The following is a 27,499-nucleotide window of genomic DNA, read 5'->3' as shown; positions in this document are numbered from 1 at the left end:
CCTTTGCCGCGCAGGCACAAGGCGACGTGCGGCAGACGCAGGAGTCGGCAAGTTCCGAACCTGCGCGGGGAGTCCCTAACGCATTTCGAATCCATCGCCTTAACCACTCGGCCATGACAAAAGCGAGCTCGCTGCCGCCGCATTCCTCCTATAATCTAACACGGAGTGCGAGGTGGCTGCGGAAACCTTTTTAAAGTCGCTCTCCGTTAAAAAAAAAAACCTTTCACAAGATTCGTGCCGGCAGACAGACACGCCTCAGAGGGTTTAAGGCTGGCTTCACGTTCAAATGATAAAGTCCCCCAGTCCGGATGTCAAAATGCAACTTTGGCAGACAGAAAAAACAGCAACAAACCACAAATGTGGAAAAGGATTTTACAAGCTGCACCACACTGCACTTTCAAAAGCATTTACATTCGTGTTAGACGCAGGAATTGCCTTTGATTTGCGCGCTTACGAACGCCATGGAAAACGAAACAAAACTAAAGCCCTCAGCTCCTGCACTTGATTATAATGCCGTTACGTGTCGAAGCAGGAATTTACGTCATCCTACCACTGCAACACGGGGAATAGAGGGAAATGAGCACAATCTACGAATTGTCTCTAAACAGTCCCTACAGTTGTAAGACGCCTGGAAGCGTGCACCCCCATCATTAATCTTTGCGCATCTGTGCAAGGTAAACTCTGGAGCAGTCTCTGAAACGGCTCAAAGGAAACACGTGATTGATTCCATGTGCATCTGGGGTTCATTTCTTATTTACATTTAATTCAAGGGAAAGGCTTGGGTCAGTTTCAGACGGCCTCCAACAGCGAGATTCAAGCGCCCCACCTTCAGCCCAATCTGCGCCGCCAGAACGCCAACGGCTCCTCTGGTCTCTGGGGTGCGGTTGTGACCCTGTAACCTAAAGTGTTGGTGGCAGACAAATGGAGACTAACAGGTGATGTCCTAGGACATGACTACATTGTGACACTCGGTGGGGATGGTGACCATTGCTTGGAAAAGAGTGCGAGGCCCCTTTAGAAAAACATTTTGTTAACAGGCATTCTGCCTCAGCCTAAACACCTATAGCTTGCAAAGCGCATGCTATTAGACAGGCACCTCTGCAAGACCTTAAGAGTCTCTTAAACTAGTGATAGTAAGGTGTTCCCAATGGGCGATGTTTGGCTTTCAAATCATCTGTCTGTGGAAGCGCCGAGATGCAGCTGTTTAAGGCTTAGAAGCAGCTGACTGTTTCACTAGCTAGCTGATTACTGTCAGTCAGGGAGCTCAGAGGTGAAAAGCCTGTCTGAGAGACAATTCGCCGTTGTTCAGTTCAATATGTTCCGTACCAGCTCGGCGCACCTGAGATCATCTTGGTAGCCGTGTAGCTCAGATGAGTGAGAGCGTGTCTGTGTGTACCACCGTGATTGGATGCCGGTCCTTCTCAGGTCACAGTAAACCTTCTGCTGCCTAACTTTCCTAATTTTGGGGATCCCTTTGTAAAAGCAAAGGAAAAAAAAACTGGCTCTTCATCAGCATGATCGACCCAACCCAGTGTGCCCCAGTGGCCTAATGGATAAGGCACTGGCTTCCTAAGCCAGGGTTTGTGGGTTTGAGTCCCATCTGGGGTGCTCCTGTCCCATTTTGAGCGTACAAATGTCCTTGTGATTTGCAAAGCTGCAACCCCACCTTACTCAGTGAGCGTCTCTGCTTTTCTCTCACATACAGTTGGGAGAAAAACTTTTGTAAACAGCCCTTCGGAATGATGTGGATTTCTGCATGAATGGCTCCTAACATGTGATCTTATCTTTATCTAAGTCATAATAATTAATAAAGAGAGTCTGATTTCACAAACAACACACGCCCAACATTTGACATTGCTGTTTCTTTATTGACCAAATGGTTTAAAAAATCAAGGTCATTGATGGAAAAAGTACGTGAACCCTTATATTAAGGAGCTAGTGGAACCTCCTTTATGACAAAAACCTCAACCCCCACTTTCTGTAGCGGCTGGTCAGACCTGAGCAGCGGTTAGGAGGTATTTTGGCCTATTCCTCTATGAAAAACTGTTTCAGTTCATGTATATTTTTGGGATGTCTTGCACTGAACGGCCTGCTTCAGATCACGCCACAGCACTTCAATGGGATTGGGGTCAGGACTCTTACTTGGCCATCCCAAAATACGGAATTTCTTTTGTTTCAGCCACTCTGTTGTTGATGTACTCCTTTGTTTTTGTCATGCTGCATGACCCAGCGTCTTTCGAGTTTTAGATCACAGGCAGACACCCTGACATTCTGCTGTAGATTTTCCTGATACATCTTGGAATTCATCGGTCCCTCGATGATTGCAAGCCGTACAGCCTCCGCCATCCTTCCCAGGTGGGATGAGGTTTTGGAGTTGGTATGCAGTGTTTTGTTATCTCCAAACATAACGCTGTGCACATTTACCAACAAGTTCAACTTTTGTCACGTCTGTCCACAGAACATTGTTCCAGGAGTTGCTGTGGAACATCCATGTGGTCTTTAGCAAACTTGAGAGGGGCAGTGGTGGTTTTTTTGGGGGGGAGAGCAGTGGTTTCCTCCATGGTGACCTCGCATGATCACCACTCCTGTTCAGATTTCTTCTTATGGTGGACTCATGAACACAGACGTAAGACAAAGTCAACCACCTGTTCGCTAGATCCCATCCCCACTCAGCTAGTCAAAGATTCCCTCGAAGGACTGGCAGGACCTATAATTAGTATGATGAATGCATCGCTTGCGTCAGGCGTTGTACCTGATCAATTTAAGGTAGCGGTTGTTAGACCACTCCTTAAGAAGTCAAATTTGGATCCACAAGTTCTTAACAACTACAGGCCTGTCTCAAAGGTCCCATTTCAATCTAAAAGTCTTGGGAGAATAGTTGTTGCCCAACGTCAATCGTATCTGGATTCAAATAATATACTTGAGAAATTTCAGTCTGGTTTCTGAAACTGCATTAACAAGAGTCGTAAATGATATTCTCTTAGCTACTGATGCGGGGAATGCAACAGTGCTTGTGCTTCTAGATCTTAGAGCTGCCTTTGACATGGTTGACCTCTCTGTTTTGTTACACAGGCTTGAGTTTGAGGTTGGCTTATCTGGAACCGTCCTTCAGTGGTTTACTTCACATTTTACTCATCGTTTTCATTATGTTCAAATATCTAATAATTGTACTGCTTCATCAATGTCACCAGTTCAATTTGGGGTACCAGAAGATCAGTGCTGGGACCAATATTGCTCTCTCTCTCAACATGCTGCTGCTAGGTAGGATAATATGAAAAAATAATATGAACTTTCATTCATATGCTGATGACACTCAAATAAACATTTTGTTTACACCAAACGACAACTCTTCTATTATCAGTTTAGTTAAATGCATTAAGGAAGGAAATACTTGGATGTGTGAAAACTTTTTGTTACTCAACTCTGAGAAAAATGAGGATCTGTTGATCGGAGGCAACAATACTGATAGGACTACTATAACTTCAGCACTTAACTCAGAGGATTTAAACATTTGCCTCAAAGAGACAGCACGTAACCTAGGCGGCATATTAAACACAAGGCTCTTAACAACTTGCATTGTTAAGTGCCTTGGGACAACCTTGTTGTGAAAGGCGCTATATAGAAATACATTGATTTGAATTGAATTCACAATGTAAAATGTTGTGTGTGTTGTTTGTTAAACAAGACTGTCTTTATTTATCAAAAAATAAAAGGAATTTGCTAGGAATGCAAACGTTAGGTTGCGCTTCTTCATGCTGCATCGTCGGCATGAGTGGAGCTTTTTAAACGTCTGTACTTACTGTGCCCCATAAGAAATCGTTTGTCCCCGTTCAAAAGAGATTGTGCGATGTCCTGCAGTGTTCGCAAAGCAAACCTTTGACAGTTTGAAAAGAGGAATTTATTCTGCTTCCTGTGCGTGCAGTAATTACAAAGTTGAACGTCTTTACACGATTTGCTGCAGTTTTCAGTGGGCGGGCTTTGTCAGATGGCTTGGAAAAACGCACTGTGTTTCGGCTCGGGAAACATCATGAGAAGTGTCCTGCATGTTTTCTGTGTATAGCTGTCTTTTATCGCATACAGAATTCATTCGAAATCATTGATTTCTCCAATTAACAAGGGTCCCTTAAAAGATTAGTCAAAGTAACGTCTAATCGGATTAGTTTCCTTAGAGCTGGTTCAGAGTTTGCTCAAGAGTTTACCTTTCACAGATGCGCAAAGAAGAATGTTGGGGGTGCATGCTTCAAGGTGCCTTATAGCTGTAGGGAGTGATTCGAGACGATTCGTGGCGTGTGCTCGTTCCCATATACCGTACGCCCCGGGGTGCAGTGCTAGGATGACGTACAATACCGCTTGGGCACGTAACGGCGTTATATGCAAGTGCGGGACGTGAGGGTTTTCGTTTGTTCATTTTGTTTTGCTCTGCTTTGCTTTGTTTCGTGGTCAAGAGGCGTAAGGTAAGTCGTAATCCAGGGAGAACACTGGTGGCAAACAGTCCGAGGTGAGAGGCGAGGTCCAAAGTCGAAAAGGCAGAAACGCCAGGTAGAGCTCTCAAGGAGTAGACTCAATACCAGCGGGAAGCAGGTAAAGATGGTAAAAATAGCACTGCGTACCGCACGGTGGAGTGTGTGCAGGTGGGTTAACTTGTGCGGCGGCGTTTGTTAATAATCACCCGCTGCTGGTGCTGTTTAGATTGCTTAAGAGTTGGTCTTAACTGCCTGGCGGTCATGACAAGCTCCTCTTTAAGCTGTGGTTTAGTTTTGCATTCATGTGTTTCTAGAGCAGTTATTTATGGGGGTGGGTGGGTCTTTCACAGAGGCTCAGGACAAATCCCCCGCCTGAAAGTCTAATGTGTGCGTTCAGAGAGTCACAGGTCAAGAGCCAGGCAGGAGGACAATGGACAGAAGAGCCAACGAACTAAAAATAAAAGAACAGATATGAAAAAGCCACCATCTTTTTCTTTTTGACATTTTCCGACTTTCACGCAAGCCAGGACAAAGTTGCTTGTAGCTACTTGTGGATTCAAATACTCTATCGAGTGCTTTGATGAGTTTTTGCAATTTGATTGTCGTCCTGTCAGCCTGTTTCTGTTTTTTTTTTTTCAATCTAGGGATGGAAAGTATGAGGGAAATGATGGAGCAATCAATAACCGCTCCGGAAAAATGGCAGAAAGAAATGGTCCGTCACTAAGGACATTTGTGAAGCAGAGGACTGACATCACCACAAAGGCGACACATTCTGCTGATGGTTTTGGTGAATAATGATTGAGGCGCGTTAAGAGAAAGGTAGCTGTGTCAGCATGCGTAGGCTGCAAAGGATCAAGCAAAGGTTTACTCCATGCTGAAAAGAGAAGAAAAGAAGCACAACGTTTCGACTGTGGAGCCTTCTGCGCCATCTTCTTTAGCGGTGATGATGTTTACATTGGAAAAACGGAGACATGCGTCCCTGGGTGGGCTTGAACCACCAACCTTTCGGTTAACAGCCGAACGCGCTAACCGATTGCGCCACAGAGACTGACGGCCGCTTGTGCTCCCTACATTTGCAGGTTTATGGTCAAAGAAAATAATCACTTGCGCTTCTTGCAGCCGGCAATCTTTTTCCACTGACAACCAAGAAATGGATTTCATCTTTCACAAGCTGTATGGATTTCTTCAAAAACAAGTTATTCCAGAAAGGAAATGAATTCTTGCATTAAACTGAACCAAGCTGTACATGTTTGTCTGAAATGAGACATTCGGCACAACAAGACACGGAGAGAGGCACCGCTGGTATTCAGACCCAGGATCGCCTGCTTACCAGGCAGGCATTTTAAGCCACTAGGGAACAGCGCCAGCGGAGCACCGCGCTTTTACAGACACTTGGACACATCTGCGTTCGGTGTGCACTTAACCTGCTCTCTGAGCCCGTTGCCTCCGTCCCATTTAATAGCAGAACTGACGCCAAGAGAAATGATGAGAAATGGCATTTATCGGGCACTTTTCATGTCCAAGGAGCTCAATGCCCTTGACACCTCCCCAAGGCGACAGAGCTGTGCATTCTTTGGCGACACCATTTTTTCTTTTGTTTAATTTCTATACTTATTGATAGAATAAAAACGATATGTCATGTACTGTAAGGGAAATGTCTCTTTTCATGGGGAAAGCTAGCACCAGCAAATGTTGTGTTTAGAAGAAGTGATTTAACATGACACGTGACCTAATTTACCGGAGCAAAAGCTCACCCAGCAAGCCCTGCTTTACTTCTACAGGAGAGAAGTACTGTAGAGTCTGCAAGATGTTCAGCTGGGTACCTACGTCAGCATGCCTCGGCTGCAAAGGAACAAGTAATAGGTTTATTGCATGCTGAAAAGAGAAAAACGGAAACACAGCGTTTCGACTGTGAGGTCTTCTCACACCTGAAGAAGCCTCACACCTGTAAAAGGCTCCATGGTTTTCTTTCTTCTCTTTTCAACATGGAATACACCTATTGTCTGCAAGATGTGACAATTTCATGGTGTTTTGGAAGAAAACCTTTTTTCTTTGAATTCAAAATCAATCGGAATTTCAGCACGACACATCAACACTTTTTCTGTTTTAAGGAGATGATATTTTAAACCTGATAAAAATAGTAGGAAACACAAGTTTCTTGCTGTGAAAATTTAGATGGGGAAGTGTACTACTAGTAGCAGTGTAGAGCTCTCTGTGGTGGAGTGCAAGCACGTGTTCTATGGGCCAGTGGCGTAATGGATAACGCTTCTGACTTTGGATCAGAAGATTGTAAGTTCGAGTCCTGCTTGGCTCGCGAGGCTTTTAAACCTCTCAGGTTCCTCGGTAACAGGTTGCCGTCATGTATATGAACTATAGAAAAGCATTTGCCACAACCCGTAAATTAGCACGCAAGTGCGGGCTGGTGAACACAGAACTGTATGGAGATCATCTCCAGCTCCGAGCTCAATTGCAATGAAAAAACATGCAGAAAAGAACTGGAGAGCAGCTGAATTTGTGCTCAGTAGGGTGGGGAGGACTCAGCATTGCTATTGTTCTAATTGGCATGAACTGCAGGGGATCTGAATCAGAACATGTCAGATAGTTCGATCATTGCGTCAATATGTAGGCCACGTTAATACAGAATTATTACTTTGTCTGTCTCGTCTTTGTATATAGCTGAATGTCCCTGACAATTTCATGTTAGTTTTTAAGAACGACATTGGTGCTAATATATACATATATAGCATATAAGGAAAACGTAAATGTTTAGTCCATGCTGAAAAGATAAGAAAACCGCCACAACGTTTCATCTTGGAATAAATCTTTACTTGTTGTTTTGCAGCCTACCCATTCTGACCTAACTCCTCCCTTGAAATTCCCTAACAGATAAGGGTACGTAACGGCTCATGCGATGCTCAGTTGCAATTTGTCCCAAAACAAACAAGAACAGCAGCTGAGGGTTTGAGTTTGAACATGCACTGTATTAAAGCAGCTTTTATTTCCATTGATAAATGCTAGATATTCCTACAGAGATTCTCCAGGTGAGTAAGCGATTCCTGTTTCTGTTTCTATTTCTGTTTCATATATATACATTATATATATATATGTTACATGTGTCTCTGCAATAGTATAAATGTGTTATACACTATCAGGGGCTGCTTTTTTGTGCACCTCATCTACAACAAGGGTTTTTTTTTCATTTATGTTTGTGGACCTTCACCATTTGAGGAAGTGAGTTAGATAAGAAAGTTACAGGTATGGTGAGCAATGACTGACAAAGGCACGTACTGGGTATTCCTTACAGAAGTGTAAGCAATTTGTTCTAAAAAACACCGGCTAAAGTCCAACATCGTTAGCAATCTTATTACTTAAACAGAATTAACATCACTAAACTGTAAGGTGCTGGTACATGCGAGTAGATTTGATCTTCTATTAAACAAAAATGCAATTACAGCTCTAAAAAGGTCAACCTAGACTTCTGTAACAGATCTGTTCAGGTCATCGCTGTTTCTCTGACCTTGTGAGTCTTTGGAATTTTAAAAGTGTATTTTGCTTGCCTTTCATGTGGTCTGTGTACAAGTCACTGTGGCGTATGCGGTCCTACACAGCCTTGCTATAGACGTGACGAGCCTCCGCTATGTTGCAATGGAGAACAGGTTCAGTACGGAGCTGCTGAGAAAATTCAGCTGGAAAGCTCGTTGCAGAAAAGCATCGTTATCTGTGTCCAGCGGCAAAGCGTCCATCGTGGGTGCTGAAGAATCGATTTCACAGGCTGCGAGTCCAGGCGATTTAGAGTGTTAAAGGTCCCAGCGAAAACGGAACGGCGCTGGTCCTTTTACACGCACGCACGCAACCAAATGCAAAGGACGCCGTAGTCGGCAGGATTTGAACCTGCGCGGGGAGACCCCAACAGATTTCAAGTCTGTCACCTTAACCACTCGGCCACGACTACAGCGAGCGCTGCGGCCGCTGCCTTCTTGCTACAATCGAACAGGGAGTGCGAGGCGGCGGCGGCAGTGGAGGCAACTTTTTTCAAGTTCGCTCTCCGTTTAAGAAACCTTTTACGCCATACGTGCAAGCACACACACACACACACCTCAGAGGACTTAAGGGTGGCTTCAAGTTGGAATGATAAAGTCTCCCCGTTCGGACATGAAACAGAACGTTCTTAGACAGAAAGCAATCAACAACGGAGACATGTGGACGACGATTTTAGTCACTGCACTTTGAATAGCATTTTTACTCCAGTTACAGGAGATGCACCAATGGCCCTTGACCTACGCTCTTACCAATGCCTTGAACATTCAAACAAAACAGCCCTCAAGTCCTGCGGTTTAATATAACGCTGTTACGTGTCGAGGCAGTATTTGACTCTGTCCTACCGTTGAGACACGGGGCGTATATGGAAACGAACACATGCTACGGATCGTCTCTAATCGGTCCCTACAGTTGGAAGGCTCCTTGAAGCGTGCACCCCCATCATTCATCTTTGCGCATCTGTGAAAGGTAGACTCTTGAGCAATGTTTGAGCCAGCTCTAAGGCAACTAACTAGTGCTATTGGACAGACACCTCTGGAAGATCCTAAGAGTCTCTTAACACCACTTCCAGCAGCAAGCTTAATTGTTCGCTGGAGGTCTCCCACCCAGGTACTGACCAGGCAAAAAATCACCAGTACATTGAATGAGGAAGTTAATCCTGAAATCCAATTACATATCTCAAGGTAAGACAAATCCATAAGAACATGTCTTAGTATTACTTCGTTTACATTAGTATGGCACTGAGTTGGAGCTCCTCTTTAAGCTGTGGTTTAGTTTTGCATTCATGTGTTTCTAGAGCAGTTATTTATGGGGGTGGGTGGGTCTTTCACAGAGGCTCAGGACAAATCCCCCGCCTGAAAGTCTAATGTGTGCGTTCAGACAGTCACAGGTCAAGAGCCAGGCAGGAGGACAATGGACAGAAGAGCCAACGAACTAAAAATAAAAGAACAGATATGAAAAAGCCACCATCTTTTTCTTTTTGACATTTTCCGACTTTCATGCAAGCCAGGACAAAGTTGCTCGTAGCTACTTGTGGATTCAAATACTCTATCGAGTGCTTTGATGAGTTTTTGCAATTTGATTGTCGTCCTGTCAGCCTGTTTCTGTTTTTTTTTTTTTCAATCTAGGGATGGAAAGTATGAGGGAAATGATGGAGCAATCAATAACCGCTCCGGAAAAATGGCAGAAAGAAATGGTCCGTCACTAAGGACATTTGTGAAGCAGAGGAGTGACATCACCACAAAGGCGACACATTCTGCTGATGGTTTTGGTGAATAATGATTGAGGCGCGTTAAGAGAAAGGTAGCTGTGTCAGCATGCGTAGGCTGCAAAGGATCAAGCAAAGGTTTACTCCATGCTGAAAAGAGAAGAAAAGAAGCACAGCGTTTCGACTGTGGAGCCTTCTGCGCCATCTTCTTTAGCGGTGATGATGTTTACATTGGAAAAACTGAGACATGCGTCCCTGGGTGGGCTTGAACCACCAACCTTTCGGTTAACAGCCGAACGCGCTAACCGATTGCGCCACAGAGACTGACGGCCGCTTGTGCTCCCTACATTTGCAGGTTTATGGTCAAAGAAAACAATCACTTGCGCTTCTTGCAGCCGGCAATCTTTTTCCACTGACAACCAAGAAATGGATTTCATCTTTCACAAGCTGTATGGATTTTGAAATGTATGGACGATGCCAGGTGTCCCACAACACCACAGCGCCGACACACCTTTGGTTGTCCCACATAAAAAACATAGCCATTGCAGGCGCCCAGCCGGATTGTAGAGGGCAGGTGCCTTAAGCCTCCATTTACATTGTCCGGTAGCAAGCGAACCTCGAATTTCCTTGCTCCTGTTTTTATACCGTCAACATCTCTAACCTCAGTTCCATGGTGGACGGTGCAGTACTGCTTAAGCCAGGTGTGAATGTCCTCCGTCTTTGCCAGTTCCGAGAACATAACAACATGCACCGTTTTCCTCTCTCTCTCTGTCAGAGGCTGCAAGTTGATCTTCTCAAGGGCAGGAACTTTCCCTCTTTTTGCCTCAAACACATCCACACATTGTTCAAACAGAGAATAGGTAGCAAAAACAACCTCAAATGCTTTCTGACCTGGGAGAGCGAAGATGAAATCCAAGTGCCGAGGTTCAAAGCCACGTTCCTTCTGTAACACTTTTCTGCTGAACTGCATACAATCCATGAAGAGGTCATCCAAAAGCTCAAAACGTACAGCATTCTTGCGGGATCCAAAGGTTGCCATCTCAAACTGCAAAACAAACACTGCTTCCACAAAACAAGAAAACAATCCAACTACTCTAACTACAGGCTGATCAAGGTATCTCCCCTGCCAGGTAAGCCGAGAGCCGCAGGCGATGAGCCCAGAGCTGAACGGGCCCCACTGGCTCGTTTGTAAGGCCAGGTGCATTGCCAACCACGACCGGCAGGGCAGAGGCCTTGAAGGCGGCCTGGGCTCCTGCAGCTGTCCAGCCACGCACTCTGGTTTCTCTTCATCTCGTACAAATCTTTTGCCTTTTACTAAAGATTTCCATGGAGAGGAACATGAATGAGTTCCATACAATTTTTGTGCTTCCCTGCCTTCGGGTGGGGCGCAGCTGGGCTGGTCAAAGAGAGAAACTAAAACCGCTCACAATCGCTCTTATTACGGCGACTGTGGCCGTCTGCTCTGCGAGTCCTCGGTCTCCGCCTCTCTGATTGGCGCTCTTTTCTTTGGGGGGCGGGAATATGCTGTGAAATATGAAGCGTTACAGCAACGACATGCCATGAGACGATTGATAACGATTTCCATAGGATCCCCGCGGTTGCCTGGCAACCGTCAGCTTTGCGCAGTGGCAGTATCGTAGCCTGTGAGGTTTAGCCGAGGCGCGATTATTGCTAGTTGAAAACTTTTCCCAATACCCCGCTTCCGCCGGTTTGCAATACAATCGGCGAAAGCAATTTTTGACAGTCTCGTCAGAGACTGAGCAAGGTGTTTAAAGACAGATTTTGTCATGGTAACATCATGGTAGAAAGAAACAAGCTTGTTACGTCTCAACAGAAACGCTCTTTAGCTCTTTCAGCGTTATGCAGAGAACAGCGTCTGTCGAGATCACTTTTGAGTCAGCGCGAAACGCCGTGTGCTGTCAGTTTGATTTCATATTGCTCGTAGCGGCGCCCGGCTTTTGTCTGTCAAACGTTAGGTTGCGCTTCTTCATGCTGCATCGTCGGCATGAGTGGAGCTTTTTAAACGTCTGTACTTACTGCGCCCCATAAGAAATCGTTTGTCCCCGTTCAAAAGAGATTGTGCGATGCCCTGCAGCGTTCGCAAAGCAAACCTTTGACAGTTTGAAAAGAGGAATTTATTCTGCTTCCTGTGCGTGCAGTAGTTACAAAGTTGAACGTCTTTACACGATCTGCTGCAGTTTTCAGTGGGCGGGCTTTGTCAGATGGCTTGGAAAAACGCACTGTGTTTCGGCTCGGGAAACATCATGAGCAGTGTCCTGCATGTTTTCTGTGTATAGCTGTCTTTTAACGCATACAGAATTCATTCGAAATCATTGTAAGATTCTCCCTCAGTTCCGTTGTGCAGTGCTTTACCTCTTTCAAAAGGCTTCACTTTCCTAGTCACATTCCAAGGCTCATCGAACCCGGGCTGTTTCCTCCAGCGGTATAGTATTGCAGTGAGACAGCACGATGCCTGCAAGACTATGTCACACTAAACGCCACAGATTGTGTTTGTCTGTTCGTGTCAGTCGTCCTGCAGCCACGGGAAGTGGGACACAAACATGCTGCAATGCTTTCAGGACGTTAGGATTTGTTTGTGCAACATCCGAGAAGAGTACTTGTGGCTTGAATGTGAACTGTACGTGCCCGCCCCCTTTCCTCTGTAGTGCATGAGTTCCTCCCGGCATGCCCTTCGTCATTGTTCTGTCATCTTGTATTTAAAGGGTTGTATTTCTGCTGCTGAAAATAAGCAACAGTTTTCTCACAACGCCCTTTGTTCCCGACGGAGCCCTTGTCTGTCATGAAATTCTTCAAAACCTCAAGCTAGAAGAAGAAGACGACAAATATGAAGCGTTACAGCAACGACATGCCATGAGACGATTGATAACGATTTCCATAGGATCCCCGCGGTTGCCTGGCAACCGTCAGATTTGCGCATTGGCAGTATCGTAGCCTGTGAGGTTTAGCCGAGGCGCGATTATTGCTAGTTGAAAACTTTTCCCAATACCCCGCTTCCGCCGGTTTGCAATACAATCGGCGAAAGCAATTTTTGACAGTCTCGTCAGAGCGTGACATAGTCTTGCAGGCATCGTGCTGTCTAACTGCAATACTATACCGCTGGAGGAAACAGCCCGGGTTCAATGAGCCTTGGAATGTGACTAGGAAAGTGAAGCCTTTTGAAAGAGGTAATGTCGACGCTTTTTTAACAGAGCACCAAAAAAGCGTCTTTTTTGAAGGCCTGGGTACTGAGCATTGGTGGTTCAGTGGTAGAATTCTCACTTCCCACGTGGGAGGCTCTGGTTCGATTCCCAGCCAAAGCAGTGGCTTTTGCAGCGAGCGGCTCCATCACTTGCATCCCCTTGCAACTCGCAACTGAAAACCCACTGAAGCAAAGCATTTGTTAGCCAGGTCAGTACCCGGATGAGGGTGAGCTACAGGGAAAAACAAAGTTTCCAGCTGGAAGCGGTGTTAATGGTGCCGGTGGGGGGGCGCTCAACCTGAGGTCTGTGCGGGTCCCAATGCCCCAGCATAGTGACGGAGACGCTGTGTTGTAAAAGGGCGCTGTCTCTTGGATGAGATGTAAAACCGAGGTCACAGCGCTCTGTGGTCATTAAAAATGACCACCAAAACCTTTGACAAAAGCTCTTGGTAATTGATGGTCTTCAATAATGCTTCTCCTTTAGGTACATTTTAAATCAGCTGAAAAATGCTGTGAAATGGGGGGTCACTTCACGCCAGTGTAGGATTTGGGTTACAAGAACCATGAAACTGCACGAGAAAGCCCGTACACTGAATTACACGGCTTTCTATTCAAAGGAGGGCAAAAGAAATTCCCTGAGTTCGATTTTTTGCAGCACAGAGAGGATTGCTGTCGTGAGGCTGGTTAGCTCAGTTGGTTAGAGCGTGGTGCTAATACCGCCAAGGTCGTGGGTTCGATCTCCATACAGGCCAGGTCGTTTTCTCCTCTCTTACAAAAGCTGTTAGGTTCCTTTCCGTGGTGAGATGGGTTGTCATGCAACGCTGCCACATAGTGCCGACAGACAATTAAATGACAAAAATGAAGAGAGTTAAAGCAGCTGGAAAGGTTTTCTTACAACTTTTGAGCTGACACAGTTTTGGAAAATGTTTTCTTCACGCTGCACTGTACCACATAGGCAGCCAAGAGTCTCCAAAACAAAACAGAATTGACAGTCATATAATGTCCATTAACCCCGGTTTTAAACACAGACTCATGTCTGCCATCATAAGAATATGAGTCCAATATTTTAGAATATAGTCAGAATGTCTTCTAACCTTACCTGTGGTGTCTTTAATCCCTATTGCTCAATGCATGGTGTACGTACTGCATACATGTGTCTTGAGAATGAGGAATGGGCCCCTGAGACATTTACCTGTTTCACAAATGATCGGATTTTACTAGAGATTCTGTTTGGGATTCAGATGTGCATTCGGACAGCAATTCCTTTCAAGAAATGATACGTTCTGGATGAGGTCAAAGGTGCTGGAACACTGTATTTAGGATGTGTTTGCAGTGATTGTGTCTCCTGCTTCAACGCAGTGATATATAGATGTGCTCCTGTAATTTATTGGTACATGCCCAGGGCAGTAAGTAGTCTGAGGATTTATTTCCAGAAGGCATAGAGCAGTGAAACAGTGAAGTAGTGCAGCACACTGGATCATTATATTATTAGAATCTATTCTACCTAAATTATTACATTATACACAACTTGAGCTCTCAGCACCGTACTGAGCCCAGGTGTTTTTCTAAAGCTGTCAGGTGCAGTTCATTTACATGAAGGAAATCTCTTACTGGGTACGATTACAATGCAGTAAGTAGCACAGGCTACTAAGGGAGTAGCCTGATGCGTTTAAAAACAACCAGCGCCAGGCAGGAGTCGAACCTCCAAACTCCTAATCCATCGTCAGACACATTATCCATTGCACCACTGGCCCTGGTGTGACACTGCAGGACTGTAACCCAGTGAGCTTAGCACTGCAACTAGTAAAATATTATCCCCGGTCCATTCTTTTCCAAAAGTGAGAAACACCTGTTTTCTACATTTTGTCTGTTTTAAAACCATATCTCTTTAAACCAAACCAAGAGTTTGTCTTTTGCACTGATATTCTGATTCATTTCGATTTCAAAGAAAAAAAAAACATTACCTTCCAAAGCATCATAAAATTGTCCCTTCCTCCAGACTCTACTTCTCTCTTGTAGTAGTACAGCAGACCTTTCCAGGTGATCAGATCACAGAGTCCGAAATGAGCTTCCTCCATCAAGCAAAGTACCTGAACATGACTCTGTCATCATGAAAGCGCCCCTGTAATAAAGAAATTAAATCCGAAATCAAGAGGGCAGTTGCCTACTGAAGTTCAAGAAGTCATAAATTTTAACCTAGCAACACATTAAAGGCTGCATCTATACAAGTACGATTCTAGAAATGCTCACCAGATTACGTTTTAAGAAAGAACTGCGCCTCAGGTTCCGCCGAGATCTTAACTCGGATGGCAGGATTCAGAGTCTGGAGTGTGGAATGATGGCGCACGGAGGGTCCACATACTGTGGATCCCTCAGTGATCTTCCGCGTGTTCAAACTGCCAGCGTGTGACTCCCCTGTCCCCCTGACCTCATTGCTCTGCTCTCGCCTCTCTGCAGCTGAGCCCGACTCATGGTAAAGTGGAAAAAAATATGCCCTCAACGTGAGATTTACTCTGGAGTGAGGATAGTTGTTACCTTCTTATCGTTGAAACGGATGTATGTGATGTGGCGACTAGTTTCTTCTCCATTAGCAGGCTTAAGGTTAAAGAAAAAAACATTGCTGACTTCTTTTTTTTTTGCCAGCCGCGAGCGCTGATTAGCGAGGTTTGTATTTCATGTTTTGCAAGTTGCATCCATTTTAAGAAAAACAAGTCATTCAAGACAGGAAATGAATACTTGCATTTAATTAAGTCTAGCCGTAGGCGGTTGTCTGTAAGGACCAGTTCTGTTCGAGAAGACAGAACAAAGAATGCACCACTGGGATTCGGACCCAGGATCTCCTGTTTAAGAGACAAGCGCTTTAACCAACTAAGCCACGGCACCCCGGGAGTATTGTCCTTTTGCAGCCACTTGGACACGCCACTCAGACACATCTGCATTCGGTGTGTGCTCCGCCTGCTCGCTGAGCAAGTTGCCACCTTTACATACAATAGCAACATCGACACCAAGAGAAAGGATGACAAATGGCTTTTATCTGGAACTTTTCATGTCCAAGGAGCTCAATGTGCTTTCTGTGTACAACAGGGCCACTGAACTCCACACTGGCCACTGAACCACAGCAGTGGCTTGCTGGCTTGACATCTCCCAAGGAAAATGTTGAAATCGCATGTGGAACAGGAAAAGGACCCTCGAGTACGAGGGAAAAAAAAGAAAAAGATCATCTGGAGCGCGCCAACCCATTTCTGGACAGCCCAGTTCTGTTCACGAGGTGGCTGAGTGGTTAAGGCGATGGCTTGTTAATCCATTGTGCTCTGCATGTATGAGTTCAAATCCCACTCTTGTCGGTTTCCATGTCTGACACGTGTGCCCGTTCGACGTTGGCCCTCCTTTTGTTTGCTCCAGTACTAGAGCCTTACATTTTCTAGCGGTGGCTGAACATGGTATAGTAGGCTAACGTCGGTATCGAGCAGTGGCAGTAACAGTATTTACGTGCCACTGCTGCCAAGTGGCTCTGGGTTGAGACCGCGTTTTCACTTACTTGCAGCACAAACGGAGAAAGCGATTTTTGACAGTCTCTCGAGAGACTGCGCTAGGTGTTTAGGGATAGACTTTGTCAGTTCCCCCTGGGATGATGGCCTCTCAAATAGTTTGTGATTCCTCTAGACGTTTATACAGTAGAAGCCTGCTTCGTGGCTTAAATCCAAGCTAAGGAAACGAGTTAGAGGTCTGATGCAGAACTGCGAATTCAATGAAGGGGAACACTACAGTACATTGCACTGTATGTGTGAGGAAAGCTGCCCCCTTCTGTTCCTTGTCGACCGAACAGAGGACTGTAAAGGATACCGCCAAGAAACTTTAGGATGCTGGTTGGAATCCAGCTCCAAAGAGGCCCCTTTGGGTGTTATGTCATCAAAAAGTAAGAACAGAGAATCTCCCTTTGATCAAAAGCGCAACAGAACTGTTTTCCGTGGAGCAGGTTTCAGACCCGTAGACCTGTTTTATTTGTAGGGCAGGGCGCATTCCCAAACGCGAATCTCCTGTTTTAGAAATGCTTTGGGCGGCGTGAAGTGAAAATAAGAAGTGGGCTCCAGATGCACATGGAAGCAATCAAGTGTTTCATCCGAGCTGTTTCAAAGACTGCTCAACAGCTTTCCTTTTACAGAGGCCCAACGATTAATGATGGGGGTGCACCCTTCAATGTGCCTTACGACTCTAGGGAGTGATTGAGACGATTCGTAGCGTGTGTTCATTTCCCTCTATTCCCCATGTTGCAGTGGTAAGATGACGTAAATTCCTGCTTCGACACGTAACGGCGTTATAATCAAGTACAGGAGCTGAGGGCTTTTGTTTTGTTTCGTTTTCTATGGCGTTCGTAAGCGCGCAAAACAAAGACAATTCCTGCGTCTAACACGAATGTAAATGCTTTTGAAAGTGCAGTGTGGTGCAGCTTGTAAAATCCTTGTCCACATTTGTGGTTTGTTGATGTTTTTTCTGTCTGCCAAAGTTGCATTTTGACATCCGGACGGGGAGACTTTATCATTTGAACGTGAAGCCAGCCTTAAACCCTCTGAGGCGTGTCTGTCTGCCGGCATGTATCTTGTGAAAGGTTTTTTTTTTAACAGAGAGCGACTTTAAAAAGGTTTCCGCAGCCACCTCGCACTCCGTGTTAGATTATAGGAGGAATGCGGCGGCGGCGAGCTCGCTGTAGTCGTGGCCGAGTAGTTAAGGCGATGGATTTGAAATCCATTGGGGACTCCCCGCTCAGGTTCGAATCCTGCCGACTACGGCGTCTGCCGCACGTCACCTTGTGCCTGTGCGGCAAAGGCGAAGTGCCGCTTCTCCTTTCCTGGTACTATAAAAATGCTACATCGCTTGGTCCTGCTTCCATAAAAAGCAGTTCTTCAGGTAATTCTACTCTCTTACCAAAGCTGTTAGGTTTCTTTCCGTGGTGAGATGGGTTGTCATGCAACGCTGCCACATAGTGCCGACAGACAAGTGTGTTGCGGGAGAAGAGAAAAGTGTTTGAAGATTTAAGAGTGTCTTAGGTGGAGCCAAAATCAAGTGTCACAAATGCAAGTGGGAAGATTTCCAATGTTTAATATGGTCAAAATAAGCGGAAGTTACCAGCTGGTCCGGCACAGTCTGCCATGCTTTTGTCATATACTGTAAAGTGGTGTGGAACTGGGTGTCGAACTGGAGCCTCACCATTTGCATATGTGAGGCTCCAGTTATACATCGAGTGTCACATTAAATGACAAAAATGAAGAGAGTTAAAGCACCTGGAGAGGTTTTCTTACAACTTTTGAGCTGACACAGTTTTGGAAAATGTTTCCTTCACGGTGCACTGAACAACATAGGCAGCCAAGAGTCTCCAAAACAAAACAGAATGGACAGATAGGAGAAAATTCCCACTCGTCCTGAAGTTCCCAAAATCCAGCACTGAGCGTAAACAAAGTGTCTAAGTAGCGTGGGAATGCTAACCCTAACCCTAGCTGGAGTTTGAGCAATCCGGCACTGAGCGTAAGAAGATGAGTCAAAGTAACGTCTAATCGGATTAGTTTCCTTAGAGCTGGTTCAGAGTTTGCTCAAGAGTTTACCTTTCACAGATGCGCAAAGAAGAATGTTGGGGGTGCACGCTTCAAGGCGCCTTACAGCTGTAGGGAGTGATTCGAGACGATTCGTGGCGTGTGCTCGTTCCCATATACCGTACGACCCGGGGTGCAGTGCTAGGATGACGTACAATACCGCTTGGGCACGTAACGGGGTTATATGCAAGTGCAGGACGTGAGGGTTTTCGTTTGTTCGTTTTGTTTTGCTCTGCTTTGCTTTGTTTTGCTTTCCATCGCGTTGGTAAGAGCGTAAATAAAAAGGCGATTCCTGTGTCTACCACTAATGTAAGAGCTATTTCAAGTGCGACGTGGTGCGGCTTTTCAAATGCTTGTGGGCATTTCTCTGTTGTTGATTCTTTTTTTGTGTGTAACAAAGTGGCATTTTCATGTCCGGACGGGGAGACTTTATCATTCCGACATGAAGCCACCCTTAAGTCCTCTGAGGCGTGTCTGTCTGCAAGGCTTGTATTTTGGAAATGTTTTTTTGAAACGGAGAACGACTTTGAAATAGGCTTCCGCCGGCGCCTCGCGATCCAGGTAAGATTGTAGCAAGAACGCAGCGGCAGTGGGGCTTGCTGTAGTCGTGGCTGAGTGGTTAAGGCAATGGACTAAAAATCCATTGGGGTCTCCCCGCACAGGTTCCAATCCTGCCGACTACGTTGTCCACTTTCAGTCGGTGTGTTTCGGCTCAAGCAAAGAAGCGCGCCTCTTTGCTGTTCCTGGTGGTTTTAAAACGCCCAATCGCTTGTACCCGCTGCCTTAGAAATAAGTTCTTCAGCGTCCGCAAATGGCATTTTGCAGCTGGAAGCATATGTCGACGCGTTTTGCACAGAGCACCAAAAAAGCATCTTTTTTGAAGGCCCAGGCACTGAGCATTGGTGGTTCAGTGGTAGAATTCTCGCCTGCCACGCGGGAGGCTCGGGTTCGATTCCCGGCCAATGCAGTGGCTTTTGCAGCGAGCGGCTCCATCACTTGCATCCCCTTGCAACTCGCAACTGAAAACCCACTGAAGCTAAGCAGGTGTGAGCCAGGTCAGTACCTGGATGAGCTACAGGGAAAAACAAAGCTTCCAGCTGGAAGCGGTGTTAATGGTGCCGGCGGGGGGGCGCTCACCCTGAGGTCTGTGCGGGTCCCAATGCCCCAGTATAGTGACGGAGATGCTGTGTTGTAAAAGGGCGCTGTCTTTTGGATGAGATGTAAAACCGAGGTCATAGCGCTCTGTGGTCATTCAAAATGACCACCAAAACCTTTGACAAAAGCTCTTGGTAATTGATGGTCTTCAATAATGCTTCTCCTTTAGGTACATTTTAAATCAGCTGAAAAATGCTGTGAAATGGGGGGGCACTTCAGGCCAGTGTAGGATTTGGGTTACAAGAACCATGAAACTGCACGAGAAAGCCCGTACACTGATTACACGGCTTTCTATTCAAAGGAGGACAAAAGAAATTCCCTGAGTTTGATTTTTTGCAGCACAGAGAGGAGCACTGTCGTGAGGCTGGTTAGCTCAGTTGGTTAGAGCGTGGTGCTAATAACGCCAAGGTCGCGGGTTTGAGCCCTGTACGGGCCAGGTCTAGGTCCAGGTCCCTGTTTGTGAAACAGGCAAATGACTGTCTCAGGGGCCCATTCCTCATTCTCAAGACACATGTATGCAGTATGTACACCGTGCATTGAGCAATAGGGACTGAATACACCACAGGTAAGGTTAGAAGTCATTCTGAGGTGCCACATGTGAGGGATACAGCTAGGCATCCGAAATGTAGGGTTTGAGACCCTTCAGGAGTACTGCATCCTTTGAGACAGACCCGTGCATGTTAAACAAATGATCATTTCTTTCGGCATTAGGGACTAAATATACTAAACATATGATGCTAAAATGTTATTTTCACATATATTAATGTAATAAATGATTGCTTATGCTTTAGAAACAAATCTAATTAAAATAAAAGCTTAAGTTTTGTATTTATCTTGTACCATAGAACATGATTTTCTTTGTATTTCAAGCCCACAAAGTGTCCAAATGACGCACTACATGATATAAGGAAGATTATCACATGCATATCGGTATTATCTTTCTTATGAAAATGCATTCCTTTCATTACCTTTTACTTTTTAAAATGAACTCAAATTGAGTATAATGTAATAATTTAAGTAGAATAGATTCTAATAATATAATGATCCAGTGTTTTGCACTACTTCACTGCTTCACTGCTCTATGCCATCTGGAAATAAATCCTCAGACTGCTTACTGCCCTGGGCATGTACCAATAAATTAAAGGAGCACATCTGTTTATCACTGCGTTGAAGCAGGAGACACACAGTCTCTGCAAACACATCCTAGATACAGTGTTCCAGCACCTTTGACCTCATCCAGAACGTATCATTTCTTGAAAGGGATTGCTGTCCGAATGCACATCTGAATCCCAAACAGAATCTCTAGTAAAATACGATCATTTGTGAAACAGGCAAATGACTGTCTCAGGGGCCTATTCCTCATTGTCAGACACATGTATGGAATGCTTTCACCGTGCATTGAGCAATAGGGATTAAAAACACCGCAGGTAAGGTTAGATGTCATGTTCTATGATCATTTCTTTCAGCATTAGGGACTAAATATACTAAACGTATGATGCTAAAATGTTATTTTTACATATATTAATGTAATAAATGATTGCTTATGCTTTATAAACAAATCTAATTAAAATAAAAGCTTAAGTTTTGTATTTATCTTGTACCATAGAACATGATTTGCTTTGTATTTCAAGCCCACAAAGTGTCCAAATGTTCTATGATCATTTCTTTCAGCATTAGGGACTAAATATACCAAACGTATGATGCTAAAATCCTGAAAAAAGGATGTGCTCCATCTCGTCAGTAGATTGGATTCCAAAACTGATTTGGGTCAATATACATTACCTTTGAAATTAAAGTACAGTCTACTGTAGGGAACCATCAACTTAGAAAGCATTGGCCTTCCCTGGGGGTCAGGTAGGTGCAAAAGATAAACCTTTATCCTATCTTTATCTTAAGATAAGTGGCCAAGCAGTATTTTTCCAAGTTTCACCAAGCACATCATGTTGCCATAGTAGACAAAGTTCTATAAAATGTTAAATAACTTTTAAAAAAAGCATCTTGGTCTTACAGTACTGTACAAGGTGAATTAAACTGTCCCTGGTAATAAAAAGTAATTAGAAGCATCTCAGAAACTTTATCTCTAGAAACATTAGCTGTTTTATATCATGTAATTTAGTGTGATGTTGTCAGAATTCAAGGACATTAGCACACACAGAAATTGGTTCAGTTAAATCTAAAAAACACAGCTAAACATGGGTTTAAATGTAACAGAAGTCTTACCTCTTGTCAAAAGATTTAATTCAAGAAGCGATGTAATAAATGATTGCTTATGCTTTATAAACAAATCTAATTAAAATAAAAGCTTAAGTTTTGTATTTATCTTGTACCATAGAACATGATTTTCTTTGTATTTGAAGCCCACAAAGTGTCCAAATGATGCACTACATGATATAAGGAAGATTATCACATGCATATCGGTATTATCTTTCTTATGAAAATGCATTCCTTTCATTACCTTTTACTTTTTAAAATGAACTCAAATTGTGTATAATGTAATAATTTAAGTAGAATAGATTCAGGTAGGAAATATAGAGTCATGATGTTTATGGCTGACATCATTTCACATGGGTGAATTTTAAGCTAAGAAATAAAAACATTTACAATGAAGATACCATTGCTTAATTTTAAATGCCTTTAAAAAATAAATACCTCCTGAGAATAATTTGCCACTCCCAGATCCTTGGTAAGGTACTGTTTGAATCCAATCAGGAGAGGAGCATCCAGGGAGTGCTTTCTATAGAGTCCAGCTTGGGCCACTCTCTTCCGGCCTGCTGATACTTTTTAACTACTCAGGGCCTGTAAGGATATAAAACACCGGTTTAAACATTTTATACCTATAAGACAAATTAGAATTTTAGTAAAAAATAGATACATCTGAAAAATAAAAAGTCTTACTGCTGATAGAGTTCTTCAGAGCTCACATCTTCCCCTTCCTTATCCGCTTCTGTTTCAGTTTCTAGAGCAGCCTCTGGCATCTCTTCCTCCTGGACTGCGGCCTCTTGCTCAGGGCCGCTGGAATGCAGGTAGATTCTTTTCAACATGCTTTTACATAATATGTTGTAACAATGATTTCAAAAAGAAACTACAGAAGCCTTACAGATTAAAAATATCTCACCTTGCCAATGTGTCTTCAGGCTTCCCATGTACAAAAAGGCCCAAGGACTCTAGCAGTCTTACAACCACTATCCTGTTTGCCTCACCAGACACGATCTCTATTCTGTGGTAATCCACGATGACCCCGTTCTTCAGGTGATTCATCATGTCCTCCCTCGCCTGTTGAGAGGCCATCCTGATGTTTTCTGCCGTGGCGTGCTTCATACACGCCCTCTTCAAGTGAGCAGGAAGCTGATCAAGAGTATTCAGGCACATCTTGCACACCAGGGGAATCCTCGCGGGTTTCCTTTGAAAATAAATAATACCATCTGTGTATAGAAACAAGCTAAGACTGATTTCTTAAATTATCCTTAATTTTCTCTCTCATAGTTTGAGCATAATGATTTTATTGCATTTATATAAGAATTGCTCATTGCTCCTAAATAAATAATGGTTTCATAAAAAAGTGAACACTTGGTCTCAGTCACAGACTTTCCAATAGAAGCCATTGTGGAGTTCAGCAACTGCAGGTCCTAGAAGTGGGGAAGGAATTTTAAAAGAGAAATTGAATTACAATACAGAAGGAATGGCTGAGGGATCACTGAAATATATATATACAAATTCCAAAGACTGAGTCCATATAGAAACAACTACCTTTCATTTTCAGTATAAGAAAAAAAAAACATTATCTTCCAAAGCATCATAAAATTGTCCCTTCTTCCAGACTCTACTTCTCTCTTGTAGTAGTATAGCAGACCTTTCCAGGTGAGCAGATCACAGAGTCCGAAATGAGCTTCCTCCATCAAGCAAAGTACCTGAACATGACTCTGTCTTCATAAAAGCGCCCCTGTAATAAAGAAATTAAATCCGAAATCAAGAGGGCAGTTGCCTACTGAAATACAAGAAGTCATCAATTTTAACCTAGCAACACATTAAAGGCTGCATCTATACAAGTACGATTCTAGAAATGCTCACCAGATTACGTTTTAAGAAGGAACTGCGCCTCAGGTTCCGCCGAGATCTTAACTCGGATGGCAGGATTCAGAGTCCGGAGTGCGGACTGATGGCGCACGGAGGGTCCATATACTGTGGATCCCTCAGTGATCTTCCGCGTATTCAAACCGCCAGCGTGTGACTCCCCTGTCCCCGTGACCTCATTGCTCTGCTCTCTCCTCTGTGCAGCTGAGCCCGACTCACGGTAAAATGGAAAAAAATATGCCCTCGACGTGAGATTTATTCTGGAGCGAGCCAGTGTTGCGCATAGCTGCCTTCAAAGCAGTTAACCCAGGTTCGATTCCCGGCCAACGCAGTTACGAATGTTTTCAAATGCTGTCATGAGCCTTGGATTGTGACTAGCAAAGCGAAGCCTTTTGAAAGAGCTAAAGCACTGCAAAACGGAATTGAAGGAGAATCTTACAGGGGATTCTGAGCAGAGTCTGCATACATGCAGTCAGATAAAGGTGCTGAAAGCTTGAGCTACTCTCAATGTCATGCTGCCCTTCCCCGGAGTAAATCTGTTACATTGTAAGAATGCTTCTGGCAGGTTCAAAAAGAGACCCTTGTTAATTGGAGAAATCAATGATTTCGAATGAATTCTGTATGCGTTAAAAGACAGCTATACACAGAAAACATGCAGGACACTGCTCATGATGTTTCCCGAGCAGAAACACAGTGCGTTTTTCCAAGCCATTTGACAAAGCCCACCCACTGAAAACTGCAGCAGATCGTGTAAAGACGTTCAACTTTGTAACTACTGCACGCACAGGAAGCAGAATAAATTCCTCTTTTCAAACTGTCAAAGGTTTGCTTTGCGAACGCTGCAGGACATCGCACAATCTCTTTTGAATGGGGACAAACGATTTCTTATGGGGCGCAGTAAGTACAGACGTTTAAAATGCTCCACTCATGCCGACGATGCAGCATGAAGAAGCGCAACCTAACGTTTGACAGACAAAAGCCAGGCGCCGCTACGAGCAATATGAAATCATACTGACAAGCACACGGCGTTTCGCGCTGACACAAAAGTAATCTCGACAGACGCTGTTCTCTGCATAAAGCTGAAAGAGCGTTTCTGTTGACACGTAACAAGTTCGTTTCTTTCTACCATGATATCACCGTGACCAAATCTGTCTTTAAACACCTTGCTCAGTCTCTGACGAGACTGTCAAAAATTGCTTTCGCCGATTGTATTGCAAACCGGCGGAAGCGGGGTATTGGGAAAAGTTTTCAACTAGCAATAATCACGCCTCGGCTAACCCTCACAGGCTACGATACTGCCACTGCGCAAAGCTGACGGTTGCCAGGCAACCGCGGGGATCCTATGGAAATCGTTATCGATCGTGTCATGGCATGTCGTTGCTATAACGCTTCATATTTGTCGTCTTCTTCTTCTTCTAGCTTGAGGTTTTGAAGAATTTCATGACAGACAAGGGCTCCGTTGGGAACAAAGGGCGTTGTGAGAAAACCGTTGCTTATTTTCAGCAGCAGAAATACAACCCTTTAAATACAAGATGACAGAACAATGACGAAGGGCATGCCGGGAGGAACTCATGCACTACAGAGGAAAGGGGGCGGGCACGTACAGTTCACATTCAAGCCACAAGTACTCCTCTTGGATGTTGCACAAACAAATCCTAACGTCTTGAAAGCATTGCAGCATGTTTGTGTCCCACTTCCCGTGGCTGCGGGACGACTGACACGAACGGACAAACACAATCTGTGGCGTTTAGCGTGACATAGTCTTGCAGGCATCGTGCTGTCTCACTGCAATATTATACCGCTGGAGGAAACAGTCCATCTGGCCATGAAACTCATTTGAACGTCTAGCTACAGCAACTAACAATATCATGATTTATTCAGGATGTGTGGAATCAGCACGTCCCGGAGACAGCTTCCGAAATCGTGAGCATTCTCTGGTGGTAGGGGCGTTCAAGATGGCGCTCAGGTGGGAGGTAAAGTTTAGTGGTTGGGGAGTTTTTTTGAGTTTTTCATGACCTGAATGTTAATTTTTGCTTTTTTTGACTACAGAAAAATAAGGACTTAACACTAGTTGTTTAAACTTCAGTTATAATTGAAAGAAAAAAAAAACCATTTTTTTTTAGGTTTAAAAAGTCCGATATGAGTAACACTGGGAAAAGAAAAGAGAGTGCTGGGTCTTCGAAGGAGAACTCTAAGATACCTCAATCGTATATGTATACCACTACAAAAAAATCGATGGCAACTAAAGGGAAAAGTGAAGCAGCTGCAGGGGCAGCAAGAGGGCGGAGGCGCCGCGCGCCCGGCCGAAGTGTTGGACCGGTGCGCTTTACGTGCTGAAATAAACACGCGACAGCCCCGAAATGTTTCCAGAGTGCTGTGCACTGAAGACTTGCCTGGTGCTCCTCCGTGCAGATTCTTTGTCCTCCTCCAGTGCGGGACGAGCCAACACAAGGGAGCGCATTCGCCAACATCCAGGCACGCAATGCGATTTGGAAAGCAGCTCCTTTCCAAAGAGTTGCACACGAACGATCCTTCAGTCCCGCTCGGGGGGCACGGAGCCCCCGCCACACACAGCTTCAAGTAGCGAGTCAGGCGCCAGGGCTTTCGCTTACGGCCACACCACTCTGAACATGCCCGATCTCGTCTGATCTTGGAAGCTAAGCAGAGTCGGGCCTGGTTAGTACTTGGATGGGAGACCGCCTGGGAATACCAGGTGTGCTCAGGTTGCTCTCCCGACCAGGTTGCTCTCCCGGCCAGCAGGGGTCGCCGTTGGTGCCGTAGGCTTTGGGAGGAAAACCTGCAGGATGGAAAGGTGATCTATAGCCTCATCTCTAGAGATGTTTTGTTGCTGTGGCATGTGTGTGACCCATATTCAAAAAAAAAAAACCCGTCTGTAAAACGAATATCGAAGCTGCCTCTAAATCTGCAAATGAAGATGAGTCGATAAACCACTCGTTTTTCGTATAACTAGACATATATTCATTTGTTACCGATTTCATTCATTGAGCACGGATACAATAGAGGTACAGCCATTCACTGTTTGACATGTCTGCACTGGTACAGAACCGAGCAATCAGAAAACGGGTGAAACTGTCTTTAGACTCAGCATACAGTACCGAGGCCCCCCATGACCAAATAAAGGCTAACCTCGATAATCAGCCTAAAGAACGCAGACTACAGCAAAACGACTGACTTTGAAAAGGGAATGAACGTCCGGAAGGAGTAGTGGAACTAGCTTGAGATGCTTCTCCGGACCCCTAACTAAAAGCCAGCGAGAACCAGCAGCGGCGTCCACTCCTGTCGAACCGGGATCCTTCCGCAGCCACGCAGCTCGTGGTGTCCTAACCCTCCCGTATCTGATTTTGGACCAAGCACATCAGGGGAGAGCGCGAACGCAGTCCCCCACTTCTAGAAATTATGCAGTCGAGATTCCCACATTTGGGGAATTCGCAGGGGTCAACACAGCCGGAGTGCAATGGCCGAGCCTCGCCCTGGGTGAACCTCCTTCTTGATCAAGGTATTTCCCCTGCCAGGTAAGTATGAGTTAAACATGCCCCTGCAAGCGGCCCGCACCCACAGCACAAATCGCGCAGCCTAGGCCACCTCCTCGCCCCGCACGCCACCGCCTCCAGCTGGGCCCACTCTTTCACACACTCACACGCCACACTAACACTCAAAAGTGTGGGCAAAACGAGAAAACGAGCGCGCCGTTTCCTACACATCTGCAGTCGCCGTTGCGCATTCGCAGCATGTCCCGGGATGCAATTCGGCCTCATTTGCA

The 27,499-nt window shown here is 44.9% G+C and overlaps 12 non-coding genes and 1 pseudogene across 12 annotated transcripts; 8 read left to right on the top strand and 5 right to left on the bottom strand.

Moving 5' to 3' along the window:
• The first annotated feature begins 1,535 nt into the window (after positions 1–1,535).
• On the top strand, positions 1,536–1,608 carry trnar-ccu (transfer RNA arginine (anticodon CCU)). Its single transcript has one exon. It is a non-coding gene; the product is annotated as a tRNA-Arg (tRNA).
• A 3,829-nt stretch (positions 1,609–5,437) lies between these two features.
• On the bottom strand, positions 5,438–5,511 carry trnan-guu (transfer RNA asparagine (anticodon GUU)). The gene has a single exon. It is a non-coding gene; the product is annotated as a tRNA-Asn (tRNA).
• A 2,822-nt stretch (positions 5,512–8,333) lies between these two features.
• Positions 8,334–8,415, bottom strand: trnas-uga (transfer RNA serine (anticodon UGA)). The gene has a single exon. It is a non-coding gene; the product is annotated as a tRNA-Ser (tRNA).
• A 1,543-nt stretch (positions 8,416–9,958) lies between these two features.
• trnan-guu (transfer RNA asparagine (anticodon GUU)) lies at positions 9,959–10,032 on the bottom strand. The gene has a single exon. It is a non-coding gene; the product is annotated as a tRNA-Asn (tRNA).
• A 946-nt stretch (positions 10,033–10,978) lies between these two features.
• On the top strand, positions 10,979–11,095 carry LOC138227254 (U5 spliceosomal RNA). The gene has a single exon (XR_011184891.1). It is a non-coding gene; the product is annotated as a U5 spliceosomal RNA (small nuclear RNA).
• Positions 11,096–11,322: 227 nt separating this feature from the next.
• On the top strand, positions 11,323–11,464 carry LOC138227246 (U4 spliceosomal RNA). The gene has a single exon (XR_011184884.1). It is a non-coding gene; the product is annotated as a U4 spliceosomal RNA (small nuclear RNA).
• Positions 11,465–12,634: 1,170 nt separating this feature from the next.
• LOC138227251 (U4 spliceosomal RNA) lies at positions 12,635–12,776 on the top strand. Its single transcript, XR_011184888.1, has one exon. It is a non-coding gene; the product is annotated as a U4 spliceosomal RNA (small nuclear RNA).
• Positions 12,777–17,611: 4,835 nt separating this feature from the next.
• On the top strand, positions 17,612–17,693 carry trnas-uga (transfer RNA serine (anticodon UGA)). The gene has a single exon. It is a non-coding gene; the product is annotated as a tRNA-Ser (tRNA).
• A 1,400-nt stretch (positions 17,694–19,093) lies between these two features.
• Positions 19,094–19,175, top strand: trnaf-aaa (transfer RNA phenylalanine (anticodon AAA)). The gene has a single exon. It is a non-coding gene; the product is annotated as a tRNA-Phe (tRNA).
• A 213-nt stretch (positions 19,176–19,388) lies between these two features.
• On the top strand, positions 19,389–19,459 carry trnag-gcc (transfer RNA glycine (anticodon GCC)). Its single transcript has one exon. It is a non-coding gene; the product is annotated as a tRNA-Gly (tRNA).
• A 5,430-nt stretch (positions 19,460–24,889) lies between these two features.
• LOC138227248 (U4 spliceosomal RNA) lies at positions 24,890–25,031 on the bottom strand. Its single transcript, XR_011184886.1, has one exon. It is a non-coding gene; the product is annotated as a U4 spliceosomal RNA (small nuclear RNA).
• Positions 25,032–26,324: 1,293 nt separating this feature from the next.
• Positions 26,325–26,443, top strand: LOC138227240 (5S ribosomal RNA; annotated as a pseudogene).
• Positions 26,444–27,095: 652 nt separating this feature from the next.
• On the bottom strand, positions 27,096–27,259 carry LOC138227244 (U1 spliceosomal RNA). The gene has a single exon (XR_011184883.1). It is a non-coding gene; the product is annotated as a U1 spliceosomal RNA (small nuclear RNA).
• Between the last annotated feature and the right edge of the window lie 240 nt (positions 27,260–27,499).

This window comes from Lepisosteus oculatus, unplaced genomic scaffold (genome assembly GCF_040954835.1).
Source record: "Lepisosteus oculatus isolate fLepOcu1 unplaced genomic scaffold, fLepOcu1.hap2 HAP2_SCAFFOLD_286, whole genome shotgun sequence".
Taxonomy (NCBI): Eukaryota; Metazoa; Chordata; class Actinopteri; order Semionotiformes; family Lepisosteidae; genus Lepisosteus; species Lepisosteus oculatus.
This window is presented reverse-complemented; position numbering and strand designations above follow the sequence as displayed.